This window comes from Macadamia integrifolia, unplaced genomic scaffold, assembly GCF_013358625.1.
Source record: "Macadamia integrifolia cultivar HAES 741 unplaced genomic scaffold, SCU_Mint_v3 scaffold2280, whole genome shotgun sequence".
Taxonomy (NCBI): domain Eukaryota; kingdom Viridiplantae; phylum Streptophyta; class Magnoliopsida; order Proteales; family Proteaceae; genus Macadamia; species Macadamia integrifolia.
The window spans coordinates 11113-27580 of NW_024868609.1; positions in this window are offsets into that span (position 1 = coordinate 11113).

A 16468-nucleotide genomic window follows, 5' to 3' on the forward strand; every position below is an offset into this window, starting at 1 on the left:
CTATCAGGTGGTAAATGCATCAGATCATCTGGGAAAACGTCGGGAAACTCTTTAACCACCTTTACCTCTTCTAGAAAAGAAATCCTTGCATCAACATCAAGTACCGATGCCAAGTAACCCTGACACCCACTTTCTAGCAACTTTACCGCTTGAAGAGCAGAGACAAGGACCTTCTTCACTCTTTTCATGGGATTTGCTTGGTATACCAATTCTTTCCCTTAGTCATCTGTCACCCTTATCAGCTTTTCAGCACAGATCACATTAGCTTGATGAGCCGACAACCAATCCATACCCAATATAACATCAAAATTATGCATATTAAACTTAATGAGTTGCGCATCAAGATTCTTCCCACTAATTTCCACTGGGCACGGCCCATACACTTCCTTCAACTGTGCAACTTTACCAGTAGGCATACTAACAATCATTCCATGGTCTAGGATCCTGGGTGACATCCCAAGTTTCTCTACAAATCTCTTAGATGCGAATGAATGAGTAGCTCCTGAATCGAATAAAACATAGGCTGGTATGACTGATATGGGTAGGGTACCTAGTATAACAATGCATATAATTTCAGCAGGTCATCAATATTAATCATAATAAATTTCTTAATTTAAAATGTACCTGCCACTACTTCTATACTGGCCTCAGCTTCCTCGGCTGACAGAGCATATATCCTTCCCTGCGGTTGATTCCCTCGAGGTAAGGGAGGTCGGTACGTAGAGGGCTAACTGGAGGGCAAGGCTGGTCTGGCTCGACAGTCTTTCGCATAATGCCCATATGAATGGCAGTTGAAGCAACGAATCTGAGATGTCGGAACTGGAGCGGGGCCCCTCTGCACTTAACCCGTTGTAGATGGAGGTTGAGGTGGCCTTGGAGCTGTAGGTGCCACACTAGTGTTCGGGCGAAAAGAGGTGGAACCCGAACCACCAACTGGTCTAGGAGGGTAGCCAGATGGCCTATAGGGCTATACATAGGCCCAGAACTGTATGATCCACGGTATGCCTTAGAGGAATTTCCCATATCTGGGAATGGATTTGTTCTCTTCCACAGTCCAGGAGTGAGGGACTGTTCACCCTTTTGCTTATCTTCCATGGTCTTGGCCTTCTGCACAATCTGGCCATATTCGGTCAAATCCAGTACCTCAAGTACAGACCCAATAGATGCCTTTAGGCCTTTTAGGAACCTTGCTGCCTTCTCTTCAGCTGTCCTCATATGCCTTGGGGTAAAATGTAACAAACTCTCGAATTTTTGTTAGTACTCAAGGACAGTCTTACCTCCTTAAGTTAAGGCCATGAACTCAGTCTCCTTTCGGTCTCTGAAACTGCGCGGATAATGGTTGTCCAAGAACAACTCCTTGAACTGCTCCCAAGTGGGTTCTGGATGAGCAGCCAACAATATAGGCTTGGAGGCTTGCCACCAAGAATTTGCCTCTTTCTTGAGTTGTAAACCAGCACAAATGAGTTTCTGTGCATCCGTGCACTCAAGCACCTCAAATATCTTCTCTAATTCTTGGATCCACTGATCCGGTTCCAGAGGATCACTCCCCACCTTAGAGAATACAGGTGGTAAGTTCCTCTTGAATGACTCCACTACCCTTGACGTATTACTCGCTGCCAGGAAGTTAGGAGCATAGGTAGGATTATGGAGGAGGCATCCCATATTGAGGAACACCGAATGGTGGGATTGGAGGTGTAACTCCCACTTGTGGTCCCTTTCCCGACCCTATAAGCGGGTCCTGTGGAGTGAGTACCCGGGGAGGTTGACCCGGTTGAGAAAAGTCCAACTGTTGCTGGATAGCAGTCATAAATGCTTGCTGTTGCTGAAGCATTTGTTGCTGAAAAGCTTGTTGGGACTGCTGAATTATAATAGCAACATCTCCTGGTGTAATGACCGGTGGAGGGTCCGGGAGTGTAGTCATAGGTGGGTCCCCATGTGCCCCACCCTGACCAAAGGTCTCTGGAGGTAGTGGAGGTGAGGTATGCCCCACAGAGTGGGACCTCCTGGGATTTTGTGGTCGACCGACCGGACGAGGACCCCGCGAGGTACCTCGGGCATTACTACTGGATCTAGTACGTACCATCGTATCCCTGTACCTGGAACATATCACCCACCACACTGGTTAAACACTGTAGAATTGATTTTGGCACACAAGTTTATGCCATCACATAAGGTGTTGTAGTGTATGATAGCCTGTAAATAACCGCAGCTTAATTCCAAGATACAGGGTAAAGGCCCCAACAGATATGTCAATGGTCCCACTTGACCATAGCACATTAATCATAGGAATAATAATCAATAATGAGAATCAATGTAATCATGCTAGGAGGAGAGAAGGGAAAAAAAATTTTCAAAATTTCCTAATTTTCACAACCGATGGCCTGCACCAGTGGGTAGGGGCCTGCCGGTCGAGCCCACCGGTCCTAGTGCCTCAAACCGACGGGTGGCACCGGTGGGTAGGGGCCCACCGGTCATACCCGCCGGTCCTGCCCATGTAAAAACACGAACAGGGCCCTACAGACCCTGTTCTGTTTGTCTCTTTCCCCATCTCCTTTCTCTTTCTTCCTTTCTTCCTTGGGCGATCTTGGAGGTCTCCTCGGCGCTTCTACTCGCGAGTCTGCTCATCCACTCGGCGCTTTAGAGAAGAGTCAACTCTCCCTCCTTTCAAGTAAGTTCCTCCTTTTTCTTTTCTTAGAATTTCCGTTTGGGGTAGAATGCATGCACAAGCTTTACTTTTTTTAGGTTTCCTTTTCATATTTTTCACCATAGAATAACATTTCCATGTGATTGTGATGCTTCTACTGTGGTCATTTGTAGTTTATAGGAATTTTATCTCTTCATTTGGAGAAAACCCCAATTCGTGCCCTAGGTTTCCAAATTCGGGGGTTTCTTACATTTTTGATCCTTTTCTCCAATTGATGATTCCTTTGTAATGCATTTCACTTGTTTTGTGCTTGATATGCTTTAGATTTCATGAATCATCCATCATGCTTGGAATCCCCATGTATTTCCATGAAAATCCCTCTTTTTGTATTGGTTTCCTTGATTTTCATCCCATACTTGTATTCATGGAACTCCATAGTCTATTTGGGTATGTTCTTGCACTTTCATGATCCCGCTACTATGGCATTTCGTTCTAGACCTAGGGTTTAAAGCTTTTACTTCGTTGTGAATGAGTTGGTGCATTGCAATCGAATCCTCTCATGTTAATATGCTCTTTGCCGTCATTTCACTATTTTGGCATATTTCTCCTTTGTCGCTTACCGTGCATCATGTCCATAGGTTCCCTATCATTTCTAGCTTGTCGCCATTTCCATTTTGTGAGTATTCGGGTTTTTGGGTTTCCCCTTTCTAATGCTGTCATTTTCCATTACTTACCAACCCCACTTTCTTTTCTTATTGCCAGGATGTAATCTCGCACCGACAAAGGACCATCTTCCTCTGGCGCTCGACGTAAGACTACCGCTTCTAAGCGGAAGAGTGTGGAGACCAGCTCTTCAGCCCCTCGCACAGGGAGACCCGTACCTGCCCGGTCTGACCCTACAGACTATGATGAGGAGCAATTCCTTAGTGCAGAGGCAGCAGCCAACTGGCCTAACTTCCTGAAGAGGTCAGTGATGATGGAGAAGACCGTGGTAGTCGAGGACTTCCACAAGGCTCAGCTTTAGGAGAGGTTCTTAGCATTGGGCTGGGACTCTATTCTTCACGTAGACCGACCCTACTACGAGCAGCTAGTCCATCGGTTCTACTGCAACTTGGAGGTGTCGTATCCGTACGGGGAGTTCACCATTAGCAGCTTGGTGAAGGGGGTAGACATCCAGTTGACGGTGGGTACCTTGGCCAGCATCCTGGGTATATCAGCGGCTGGTCACCGATACTACAGTCCTCCCAGGAGTAAGCCTCTAGGACCGTTCATGAGCCTGGCGACGCCGGACTTCATCTACGAGACCATCTGCGACAGCAGTAACCGCCCGGAGTCCGAGACGTCCTTCTACCCCGAGGTTCATCTATTTGCCCGGTTGGTCCAGTTCAACCTGCTCCCCAGAGGAGGTCATCGGAACCGGGTGGGTTTCATGACGACTTTCATCGCTTTCTGCATCTACACGGCCGCAGAGGGAGGCGGCGAGCACCTATGCCTTCCGTACGTTATCCTCAGGACGATGGAGCACCACACTTCCCACCCTGAGGATGGAGGATTCCCCTATGGCAGGATCCTCACCGGGATCTTCGAGTTCTTCGGGGTGGACCTGAGTGGCGAGGAGGGGAAGGCTCCGGCTGATAGGTTCGACCGGAGTAACCTCCTGAGGATGGGTCTCCATACTCTCATGGATACACCCCCGAGATTAGGAGCTCAGAGAGGTAGGGGTAGGAGGGCTGCCCCTATGGAGGATGTCCCCATGGAGGAGGAGTCCAGTGAGGAGGATGAGGACTACATTCCTCAGGATGAGGAGGAGGATCTGATGGGTGGCGGCATCCCTGAGCAGGCGCCTCAGGAGTCGAGAGGTCCTGGTCCCAGTCCTTCCAGAGCTGCAGCCTTACCACATAAAGCTCCACCACCTGGGAGTGGTGTCTACGACTTCGAGGGCATGGTGTCTTCCATGCGGGCCTTGCAAGATGGCCAGGTTCAGCTACTGAGACGGCTGGACGAGGGTGCCTCCAGGGAGGAACGCATCTTGGAGAGGCAGGCCACTTTGGAGGATTCCTTCCTTAGGCTGGGTCAGGACTTGGACACCACGGCCAACGCTATCTCAGCAGATTTTAGTCGGCTTCGGAGGGAGGTACGGCTGGTGAACACGAGGTTTGACTATTACGATCATCGCCTCAACGTCAACTCTAGGCCTCCGGCGAACGTGGTGATCATCGATGATGATGACGACGACCAGTGAGGGCTTGGCTCGCCCACACCAGCTGTTTATCCATTTTCTCTTTTTTTTGTAGACCTTATTGTATACTTTATTTATTCTCATTCCTTGTATTTGTACTGTAACTGGGCTCATTTATGGAATAATATAGTTTTGGATAGTGGATTTTGTGGTGAATTCAGATGTGGAATACTTGTGTAGTTTAGTTGTGTATTTTGCTACTTGATCATTGTTATGTCATATTATCTGTCGTTTATCAGGTATTTGTATGTAAATTTTTGGAAATCCCATTTTACGCCGTTATGCTGCCGAAATTTCATCGAAATAGTACTCTATAGGTTATATCTCCAACCTAATCCCCTTTTATCTAAACTCACGCATGCCATGAATTCAACATATAATGCAACCCCTTTTTATACTTTCTTTCTTTGGCTTTTAATCTTAAAAGTTTTTACATTAACCCAACCCCATTTCCCTATTATAGAGTCTACGGGATTCTAATGGTATGCTGTGAGTGGAGCAGAGCATCACGCTCTGATACCACCGTTTGTCACACCCCATTCACATTGAACCGGGCCAGTGACCGAGTTAACACCGGTTAATCCAAACCTGCCAGGATCATTAGATACTGTATTCCACCACAGCATACACACAACTAATATAAACTCATCAGATCAGCGGAAGACTAAGTTTTATCTGTGAATAATCCCATAATACTTGATACCCGGATAGTGATACAATAATTATATACATTTGGGCCCGAAGGCATGATATTTACACAAAAATAATAAAATTCAAATATCAAGTACATAAGGAAATCCACCAAAACAATCAGAGTACACAGCTCGGCTCGGTATCAAGGCTAGAGCTCAGCTCGGCATCAAGGGTTGAGCCCAGCTCGGCATCACGTAGTAGAGCTCAGCTCGGCCTCAGAAGTGGAGCTCAGCACGGCCTCAAAGGTGGAGCTTAGCTCGTCCTCAGAACTGCTGTCCCGCAGCACAACTCTTGCATGAGCAGTCAGTGCCGTGCTCTAACTCCTCAGGGGTCCACCAGTCCTCTTCAGGAAACTCGACTGTGGGACCCACCCTGTGCTCCTCAGACGTATGACCTGCAAAATCATCTAAAAAGGGGCGTATACGTGGGATGAGCTCACTAGCTCAGTAAGTGGTAAGATGGACCACACAGCAGTCCACACATCACAACACATCATATGCACTACATGCCATGCTATACATTTTAATCACATCCACCTAAGCAACATTACTAAGTCCTTGGTTTTAGTGCTACTACAACCACAGTGCGCGTATACTCCGGGTACGAGCCGCGAACTCCCTCCCGCGATACGCCCATAGGGCTGTCGGAGAAGGCCCATCATGAGTACTAGGAAAAGTAAAGACAATACCGTCCACCGGCTCTCAACAGAAATGTAAATGACTAAAAATAAAGGTGCTGACTCCAGCAATTTAAAAGCAGTATGATTGGCCCTCCTGAATGTATCACCGGAGTTGCCGACTGTCCTACATGACCCGCCGAGCATTATGTCTAACCGCCACAGTGACCCAACGATCACGACCACTACTTCCCCCTAAATGATAACCCAACACCTTAACCCCTATTGGGAAGGGTCGTAGCATGGGATGGTGAAAATCCTAATACCGCATGCTCCTATATGACAATAGTACGATTGCATAGTGCCTCCGTGTCCCATTCCACGGGCCACCAATGCACTCATTTCCAAGCCGACTACGGCATCTAGTCTATCAATGCATCATGCACCATGATGTCCACATTCAACATATAAACATCTCATTCAATTGGCATTTGGAAAGTAAACATAGCACATATGCACATCAATGTGTGGAATGACTAGTCTACATAGCATATTCATGATGGCATGACTAGACTAGATATAATTAAATGAATGCCAAACAATGCCTTGAAACAAGGCCAAACGTCCTCTCCCCAATTACCTATAGCGTACAAGGATTCCCGTTCGGTACGGGTGAGATCCGATGCGAATCGGGTAGGATTTGGTGAACCTAACATAATTGAGCGGGGTTAGTACTTCACCATTTTAGGATCAAAATTAATGAAATCCGATGTCAAAATCATGTTTAGAACGTCAAAAGGGTGTCACATGTCCGATTTGGGTCCAATCGGACATAAGGATCACCCTCGGGGCTACACGGGTGGGTCAGACAGGTGGGCAGTCTGGCCCACCGGTCCTACCCACCGGTTGGGATCGGCGGGTAGGGGCCCGCCGGTATGTCCCATCGGTTCCACCCACCGGTTGGGCCAGGGGCCCCTGCTAGGACAGGAGGGTAGGATGGCCCGCCGGTTGGGCCCGTCGGTTGTGCCCGAAGGCCCCCCTGCCTTCTCAGGTGGGTGCCCACAGGCGGGTAGGGGCCCACCGGTTGCACCCACCGGTCTTGGCGGGAAACACCTTGTTTCTTTCTCATTTTCTCCATTCTTTGGGGAATCAAATGGGGGCTTTTCCCATCCATTCTTCACACCTTCAAGGTCTTATAGGATGGTTCTAACCTAGATCTAGGTTAGATTCAAGTGATGGGAAACCATCTTACCTTCTTTGCTCAAGAACAACCTCAAACCCTTCAAATCACTTCAAACCCACAATGCTTCTTTCACCTTGTCAATATCTCTTCAAATCCTTCAAGATCAACACATAAATCATCTATTAAACCTTAGATTCATCATTTCAAAGGGGATTTACAAGATCTCAAGAAACCATACTCGAATCAAGGGTTTAAAGCTTGGGTATGGTGAATGTTCACAAAACCCAACTTTGCTTACCTCTAACTGTAGATCTAGAGTTGAAGATCACTCTCCCGGCGCCGGAATGGGGAGATCAAGCTTCGGCGCCGCTGAAATCCCTTTTTTCTTCCTCTTCCTTCTCTTCCCTTCTTCTTCCCTTCTTCCCTTTCTTTTCTCTCTCCTCTTTACTATCCTCACCAACGTACGGGTGACATAAATGGAAAGAAAAGAAAACATAAAGCTTTATATACAATTCCTAATTAAGTGAATAGTGCACATGGGTGGGTCACTCAGCTGGGTGGGTGCACCCACCTGTCCTACCCACCTGAGGGCCAAAACTTGGGATTTTGACAGGGTTCGGGCCTCGGCACGAACCCCACCCCTGGCATACGATGTAGCATACGTATATACCTTAAAATACGGATATAATACCTGCTTTATCCGTACATGGCCTTATGGTAGGTGCATGTACACGGCTTGGGCACTCCTGTCTCTTCTGGCACTAGCTCGGACTTGTCGGGCCAGCTGGTGTTTAAGGTCACCCTTGCCATCATAGCCCACAAGGAACCCGCTCTAACTCCCTCTGGTTCGGTTCCTGCATGGTTAAACTGGTTCAACCATGAAATCAGACCGGGTTTAAGAAGCGGGGTATTACAGTAGTGGCAAGGCAGCCCTCTCCAGAGCAAACAACCAACTGAAAGTTGAATTCCCAAGGCGAGGAAAGGTCTCCCTCAGTATCAGAAGAACTAGATCCAGGGAAAAAGGAGGCAACATCGTCGATGTTAGAGGTAAAGGCTCCTAGCAAATTGAGAAGCGAGAACCTGTTTAGACCAGAGGTCCATTGGATAAGGACCACTGTATCAAGAAGCGGCACTTTGGTAGCAGTCGGAGTCATCTCAGCATCAGAGGCACTTAGGAGGGGCATACGGCTATGCTGGCTGTGGAGCCTGTTTCTTTTCTCCTGGCGACCAGAGATCATAGGGGCAATGGTTTCCAGAGTGGTTTCCTTAGTAGGGGGAACCAGAATAGCGATCGGGGCAAGAGCACAGGCCCAAGAATAATGACCAAACGATTTACAATAGGTGCAGTGGGGCAGCAACCAGTTGTAATGCATTGGTTGGACAAGTGAAATTCCATTTTCTTCAAAAATAGTGATTGAGGAGGGAGGCGGCTCATCATATGGAAGATCAACATAGATTCGAGCGAATCCCAGTCTTTCCATCAGCTTGGTTTGGTAGTTAGAGAAGAGAGGCTTGCCGATAACGGATCCAACGATATTGAGCCCTTTTCTCCCCACTAGCGCAGAGGCAAGTTGGGGAGAGTGATCCAAATGGGGACAGATTTGAAATACACTTTACTAAGGTTTGAGAAGGGGTCCCATTTCCTGGGGAAGACCGCCTTATTACCAACACGCCAAGGACCTTCTTCGAGGGCACAGATTATATCAGCTTTATGGGAGAAGTTAAATATAAGAATTCCATTGTTGAGCATGAAGAGCTACATTTGACCAAGAAGCCACCACTGCTTAGAGAGAGAGGCTTGGACGATGCTGAACGGAGGTCTGCTAGCCATAAACTGGCCAACGATTTCATAGCTTCCATCTAGAGATATATGGTTCAAGGAGACTCGAGGGATAAAATCCAACCTTCTTATCATCGATTAAGGTAGGAGGCATAAACACCAGAGGGAGGCCGACTCTAGATGGGGAGGGAGAGGGATGGACAATGGAGGCCCAAGGTTTAGTCAAAGAGGAGGGAGGAGCGAGGGAAGAGGAGGGAGAGGTGTCAATGATAGCAGGGAGGATAGAGGTGAGGGGAGGAAGAGGAGGGTCAAGGGAGTTAGAGGAATGATAGGCGGTGGGAACGCTAGGGAGGAGGACATGGAGATTCAAGTCATGAAGGAGGGGGGGGGAGTTGGCCTGACAACCAAAGTATTTGACTCAAAGACACTTTAGGTATTCCTGAAGGAAATATTCAGACCATGACTTTTGGTCTGTGCCACTTTGGTTGATACACACCCCTACTTCTACTTCTACCATTTTGACTATGAAGGAAAAATAGTTAATCAAACTTTCCTTCTCGACGCCAAGCAGAGCATATTTTATTTACATCAAGTCTGGATTTACCTCATCTAGAAGGATCTCGACATAGTCTTTATTGACCTTGAAAAAGCATATGATAGAGTCCTTACAGATTTAATCCGACATGTCCTAACTATGAGAGGGGTGTCGAGTACATATGTGGATATAATTAAGGACATGTATAGGGCGTGGTGACTAGTGTGAGATCCGTGGGAGGTCAAGGCAAGGAATTCCCAATTACAATTGGGTTACATCAAGGATCGGCCTTAAGCCCTTGTTTACTCTTATGATGGATGAGTTAACTAAGAACATTCTAGGTGAGGTACCCTAGTGTACGCTTTTCGCCAATAACATCGTTTTTGTGGATGAGACTAAAGTAGAGATTAACACTGAGCTAGAGCTATGGAGATCAACCTTAGAAACAAAAGGTTTTAAAATTAGTAGATCGAAGGCGAAGTATATGATGTGTTACTTCAGTCACTGAAACTGTGAAGATTGAGGAGAGGGAGATTCCGCAAAAGGAATATTTTAGATATGTTGGGTCGATCATAAATAAAGAAGGCGACATAGAGAATGATGTCTGTCAAAGAATTAAAGTAGGATGGATGAAGTGGAGAGGTGCGTCCAGAGTGTTGTGACCGACGTACCCCTTTAAAGCCTAAGGGAAAATTCTATATGATTGTTGTGCGTCCGATAATGATGTATAGAGTGGAATGTTGGGCAGTTAAGAAATATCATATAGAGAAGATGTGTGTGACAGAGATGAGGATGTTAAGATGGATGTATGGCAAAACTAGAAATGATAAAGGAATGAGTGTATTAGAGCTGATTCAGGAGTTGCCCCGATCAATGACAAGCTCCGAGAAGGCCGTTTGAGGTGGTATGGTCATGTTCAATTGAGGCCTAACGACTCCCTAGTAAGGAGAAGTGATAGGATTTAGATTGAATGGGCTATAAGAGCTAGGGGCAGGCCTAAAATGGCCATAGGAGAAGTTGTGCGGAATGCATGCACAGTTTAGGCATCGTACTAAGTATGATCTTGGATAGAGCCTATTGGAGAGAGCAAGGATCCATATGGCCGACCCTATTTAGCTGAGATTCTCCTATCTTGCTGGGCTGTGCCCTCCTTCCTCTTACTTCCCTACTTTCATCATTCATCATTCATATTTCACCTCTCACTTTTCATATTGCATTTTTCACCTTTCATTTGTCATGTTCCATTGTTCATATATTTGGATCCTTGTAGCCGACCTCATTAAGTTGGGATAAGGCTTAGTTTGTAGTTTGTAGTAGTAGTAGTAGTAGGGACTATCTGAGTCATGGTTATTCTTATTTTATTTCAAATCACATGAAAGTTTTTTAGTTTCCTTCAAATTGAATATACAAATATGTTATGAGCCTATGGCATATGAAAGCATTTTACTTGGATTATTTTGAATAAGTGAAAAATTTGGTAATTTTGCATAGCAGACACCAAGTATTGGGTTAAGAAGAATGTTTATCTGAAGTTGAGATTTGGTAGAGTTGAAGTCACCACATAACCTAATGGCTAGATGAAGTCGGGTATTTTCTTTTGCTTTCCTCCCACTAGTAGTTTTGGCTTTCTTCTTTGAGCTCTAGTTAGAGTTTTGCTTCTCTACTGTTGTTTTGATATTTTCTTCTTCATTAAGTGGTAACAATGACACTATTACTAGTGCAACCAAGGTTCCAAAACCTTAATTCAGGTTGCTATGGGCCCACTGAAGTGATAAAAACTCAAAATAAAGTGATCAGAACAGTTCAGGATCCTTTTGGGTATATAACACAGAAATTGGGACCTGATGAGGCAAAATATGTCCCCTTCCTCAGCACGGCTGAAGCATGTATGCAAACCTGAATAGGACTAATCCACTACCTCGGCCCTCCATCAGGCCATGCTGCCACCTCGGCCCTCCATCAGGCCATGCTGCTACCTCGTGCTACTACCTCGGCCCTCCAACAGGCCATGCTGCCACCTCGGCCCTCCATTAGGCCATGCTGCTACCTCAGCCCTTCCTTAGGCCGTGCTTCCACCTCAGCCCTCCAATAGGCCATGCTGCCACCTCGGCCCTCCAACAGGTTATGCTTCCACCTCGGCCCTCCAACAGGCCATGCTGCCACCTCGGCCTTCCATCAGGCCATGCTACCAATCACCTCGGCTCGACCAACCTGTCACCTCGGCTCGGCACAGTCAAGTAATGCACCCAGAAATGTGCACACATCCACTCCTACATTCAAGGAACGTGATCCCTAATCATGGGGGTAGGACTCTATCCACTACACGTCATTAGAGGAGTCCACCCCTTACACGACTTGCACCTCTGAGTTCAATGGAGAATATTCCTAGAATATGCCCTGAACCCAAAATATTCCCAGAATCACAGTGCCACTCCCCTCAAGGACTCTACGCCTAAACTGGACTCTCCACAAACGTCCCTCCTTCTCTCTCCATCAGCAGCCTATAAATACCAAGGTAAGCCTCCATCATGGGGGATGGATCAATCACTCCTTTTACTGGAAAAGCTCTATTGAGCATTTGCTATGGAAAGATCTGACTTAGGCATCGGAGAGTCCCTCGTCGGGTCAGCTTGGCTCTCCCTTGTCATCTCTTCTGTGCAAGTCGGTTGGAGCACCAGGAACTGCAGGGAAGGTCATCCGATCAATTTTTACCACATCAGATTGGCACCGTCCGTGGGAATCAGTTACAAAAAGTCACCTTGGACCAATGCAATTAAGGGGTGAGAATGTCGTTTCTTCTACGACAACACGAGTAAGATCCACCCGCGAGTTACCATTTGGATGTCCCCCTTCACCACCAATGGCAGAGTAGGAGAATGTCCCTGCAGAGACCTCTCCACAAGGACCCTAGCAAACCAGGCCTGATGCGCAAGTTACCCAGGGAGAGGGGGATCAACGCAAGTAGAACCCTCAGCTATCTCGCCATGTCCCATCATCCCGGGTAACTCACCCCAACATGGAAGAGCAGATGCAGAGCCTATAGCTACAGGTGTTAGCGACAAATGCACTGGTGCGGGACTTCATACGTCAGTTCAGCTCGGCACTTCCAGTGCCACGGACTAGTTCAGCTCAGTCGCCTAGGCTAGTTCCGAGCAGACAACTCAATGATGAATCTTTTGACAACAGTGTCACTCCTCAATCAACAGCAAGGAGCAAGTCGGCCAGAACGTCACATACTGTTCACTTGGTACCACCCTGCTCTCCTATTGAGGGGCGTAGGTAAGGTCCCGTTCCAGCCCAGAATAGGAGTGCTCATCATTCTACGCGTCACTAGAGCCTAGAGACATGATGCCCATAGATCCCCACCCTGGGTAGGAAGACGCCAGCACTCACCTCAAAGACTCACTAGAGGCGTGCGTCTGCACAGAGATGAACGAGAAAATTCTCAGAGGATAGCTTGGCGAGATCAACCCCATGGGGGTCAGGACTTGCCCACTAGGTCGACCAGAGGCGCACCACGGCAAGGTCAGGATTGGCCTAGTGGTCACCAAGGCCGAGGAAGAAGACCCAGAAGAGGTGAAAGGGCACGATGATCCTCAGATCATCGAGCTGAGGTGAGAAGGGACGACTCGGAGAGCAGCATCCAGTGCCTCATTGAGCAAGTAGAAGGAATACAGAGGCAAAGGCACCCGGCCGACATAACTGTAACTCTGGCCCATAATACACTATCCGAAGAACTGATAGACGCCGAGCTGCCTCCAAATTTTGTGATACCCATCTTCAATGGATATGACGGCACCATAGATCCCTATGATCATCTATTGTACTACAGCTCGGCCATGACGGTTCATGGTAGGTCAGACGCCATTCTCTGCCGAGCCTTCGTAGCCTCATTAAAAGGAGTTGCACTGGTATGCATGTCGAACTTGCGGCCACGGTCCATCCGCAGCTATGAAGAGCCGACAAGAGTGTTCCTCACACGTTTCCAAGCAAGTAAGAAGCAGAAGCAAACTACACAAAATGTGATGAACATGAGGCAGGGAGCGAGAGAGACTATAAGAGAGTTCCTTGCCCGATTCACCAAGGTGACACTGGAGGTAAAAAAACCTACCGGAAGGAGTGGAGTATAGCACGTTGTGTAATAGGGTAATGCACCCTAATTTGATTCAGTCTCTGGCCCTTGACTTGTCAGAAATGCCCGAGCTATTAAGATGATGCAATCAATACGCCAACATGGAGGAAATCCTGGCCGCCAAAGGGATAGGTGATCAGTCGGAGAAGTAGAAGAAAAGGACTTTGAGACTTAGGGACGATTCTCGCAAGCCAAAGAAGAACAGAACAGATCGGCCACTTGACACAGCTGAACCTGAGCAATATGAACTTGATCGTTCCCGAACAAACCTGCTCTTAGAGATCCAAGATTAGAAGTATTTTCGCCGGCCCAAGCCAATGATAGCTAAACCAGAGGAGAGGAACCTCAACCGGTATTGCCGATACCACCGAGACTATGGACATGACACTGACGACTGTAAGTCTCTGAAAAGGGAAATTGATGAGCTCATCAAGGCTAGATATTTCAACAAGTATTTGAAGCAAAAATATGGTGGGAACTGGCCTGAGCCAAGGAGAGATGATGCCAGGCCGAGCTGAGATAGGGCCGAGCCGTCCAAGGAACCAGCCACTGACCAAGCTAACTCTTACAATAACCAGCCCGTGGGTCAAGCTATTCTAACAATCATGGGCGGACCCACGGTGGAATCAGTCAGAAAAGCCAAAGCCCACATGTGGTTCGTATGCATCACGGAATAGCCTATCAAAGCCCTTAGAACGGATCCACTCATTACGTTCTCTGACAGAGATCTGGAAGAGTTAAACTGGCCTCACAATGATGTTGTCGTAGTTTAATTAGTGGTGGCAAACCACCCCTTCCACAGGGTCCTAGTGGACACAAGAGTCTCCATTGACCTCATGTCCTACGAAGCCTTCACAAAACTAGGGCTTGGCACTGAGACCCTAAAGCCAGCTCCAGGACCCTTGTACGGATTTTCAGGCACACCAGCAGAGCTAGAAGGAGTTGTAGACTTGCTCGTAACCATCGGACAGGGAGCTCAAATAGCCACTACCATGGTTTCTTTTATGGTTGCCAAGATCGCCTCACCCTACAATGCAATCCTTGGCCGACCTAGTCTCAATGGCCTTGGGGCGATTGTGTCCACTAAGCACATGAAAGTCAAATTCTTAAATTCCCCGCCAGTAATGGAGTTGGTGAATGCAAGTCTAGCCAGAAGGAATCCCAGGAATGCTATGCAAACTTCATAAAATCTGTCAAGAAACCATGCTCGGGCCTAGCATGTACGGTGGAAATTGTTGATTGCCGAGATGAAAGCCTCCTGACCCGAGCTGATCCAGTAGAACAGCTCCTTACTGTCCCAATCACTGAGGCCAGTAGACACTTTTATCAGTAGACAGTTTTATCAGTAGATTGCATTGAAATCCCATCGATTGGGTGTTAGTCTTATAGATTTTATATTGTCAGCACCTTAGCTTCCATATCTCAGTTATTCAATTTTTTTCACGGAGCGGATTAGATTCTATTTCGAAGCAATGTATTTATCCCAAGTGCATACCACACATCAATATACTATGAAGCTTCTCCCAAATATCTGGCTCTTCTAAGGAAACAAAGACCTTAACAACTAAGGCATAAAGACAGGCTACAGCTCGGTAGCATCTAAGACCGAGCTACAACTCGGCATCATTTAAGACCGAGGTACAAGCTTGACAGCATCTTAGACCGTGCTCAACCTCGGCACTAACAAGACCAGACCCCGGCTCGGCACCTCAAGCCCTTACTCACTAAGGCATTCAAACCTGAAACCTAGCTCCGCACCTTAAGCCCTTAAGCCCTTACGCACTAAGGCATGTAAGCCTGAGCCCTTACTTGGCACCTCAAGCCCTTACGCACTAAGGCATATAAGCCCGAGCCCCAGCTTGGCACCTCAAGCCCTTACGCACTAAGGCATGCAAGCCTGAGCCCCAGCTCGGTACCTTAAGCCCTTACGCACTAAGGTATGCAAGCGCGAGCCTCAACTCGGCACCTTAAGCCCTTATGCACTAAGGTATGTAAGCCTAAGCCCTGGCTCGGCACCTCAAGCCCTTGCACACTAAGGCATGCAAGCCTGAGCCTAGCTCGGCATTCACTAAGGCATGCAGACCGAGCACAACTCGACACCTCAAGCCCTTAAGCACTAAGGCACGCAAGCCCGAGCATGGATCGACACCTCAAGCCCTTATGCATTAAGGCACACAAGCCAGAGCGCGGCTCAACACTTCAAGACCTTACGTATTAATTCATGTAAGCCCAAGCCCCGTCTTGGCACTTCAAGACCTTACGCATTAAGGCATGTAAGCCCAAGCACGGCTCGGCACCTCAAGACCTTACGTAATAAAGCATGCAAGCCGTAGCCCTGACTCGGAACCACAAAAGACCTTAACGCAAGGCACATCAAAAGATCGAGCCCCAACTTGGCACCCCTATGGCTAGTCATAGGCTTGGCACCTTAAGAGCTCATAAGCTAGACATGGAAGATTAATTCTGAGCTCAGATAGGGAATGGAGCCACACTCAGACAACTGTACTGGTCCTTATTCTTCCAAAAGTTACTCATTTCGAGCCAGGTCAAAGTACAAGAAAATAAAGAAAGAAGCACAAGAATGTTGAGAGATGACATCAAAACAAATTTTCCATTCATCAAGAAAAAGGGAAAAAGCCCTCAAAG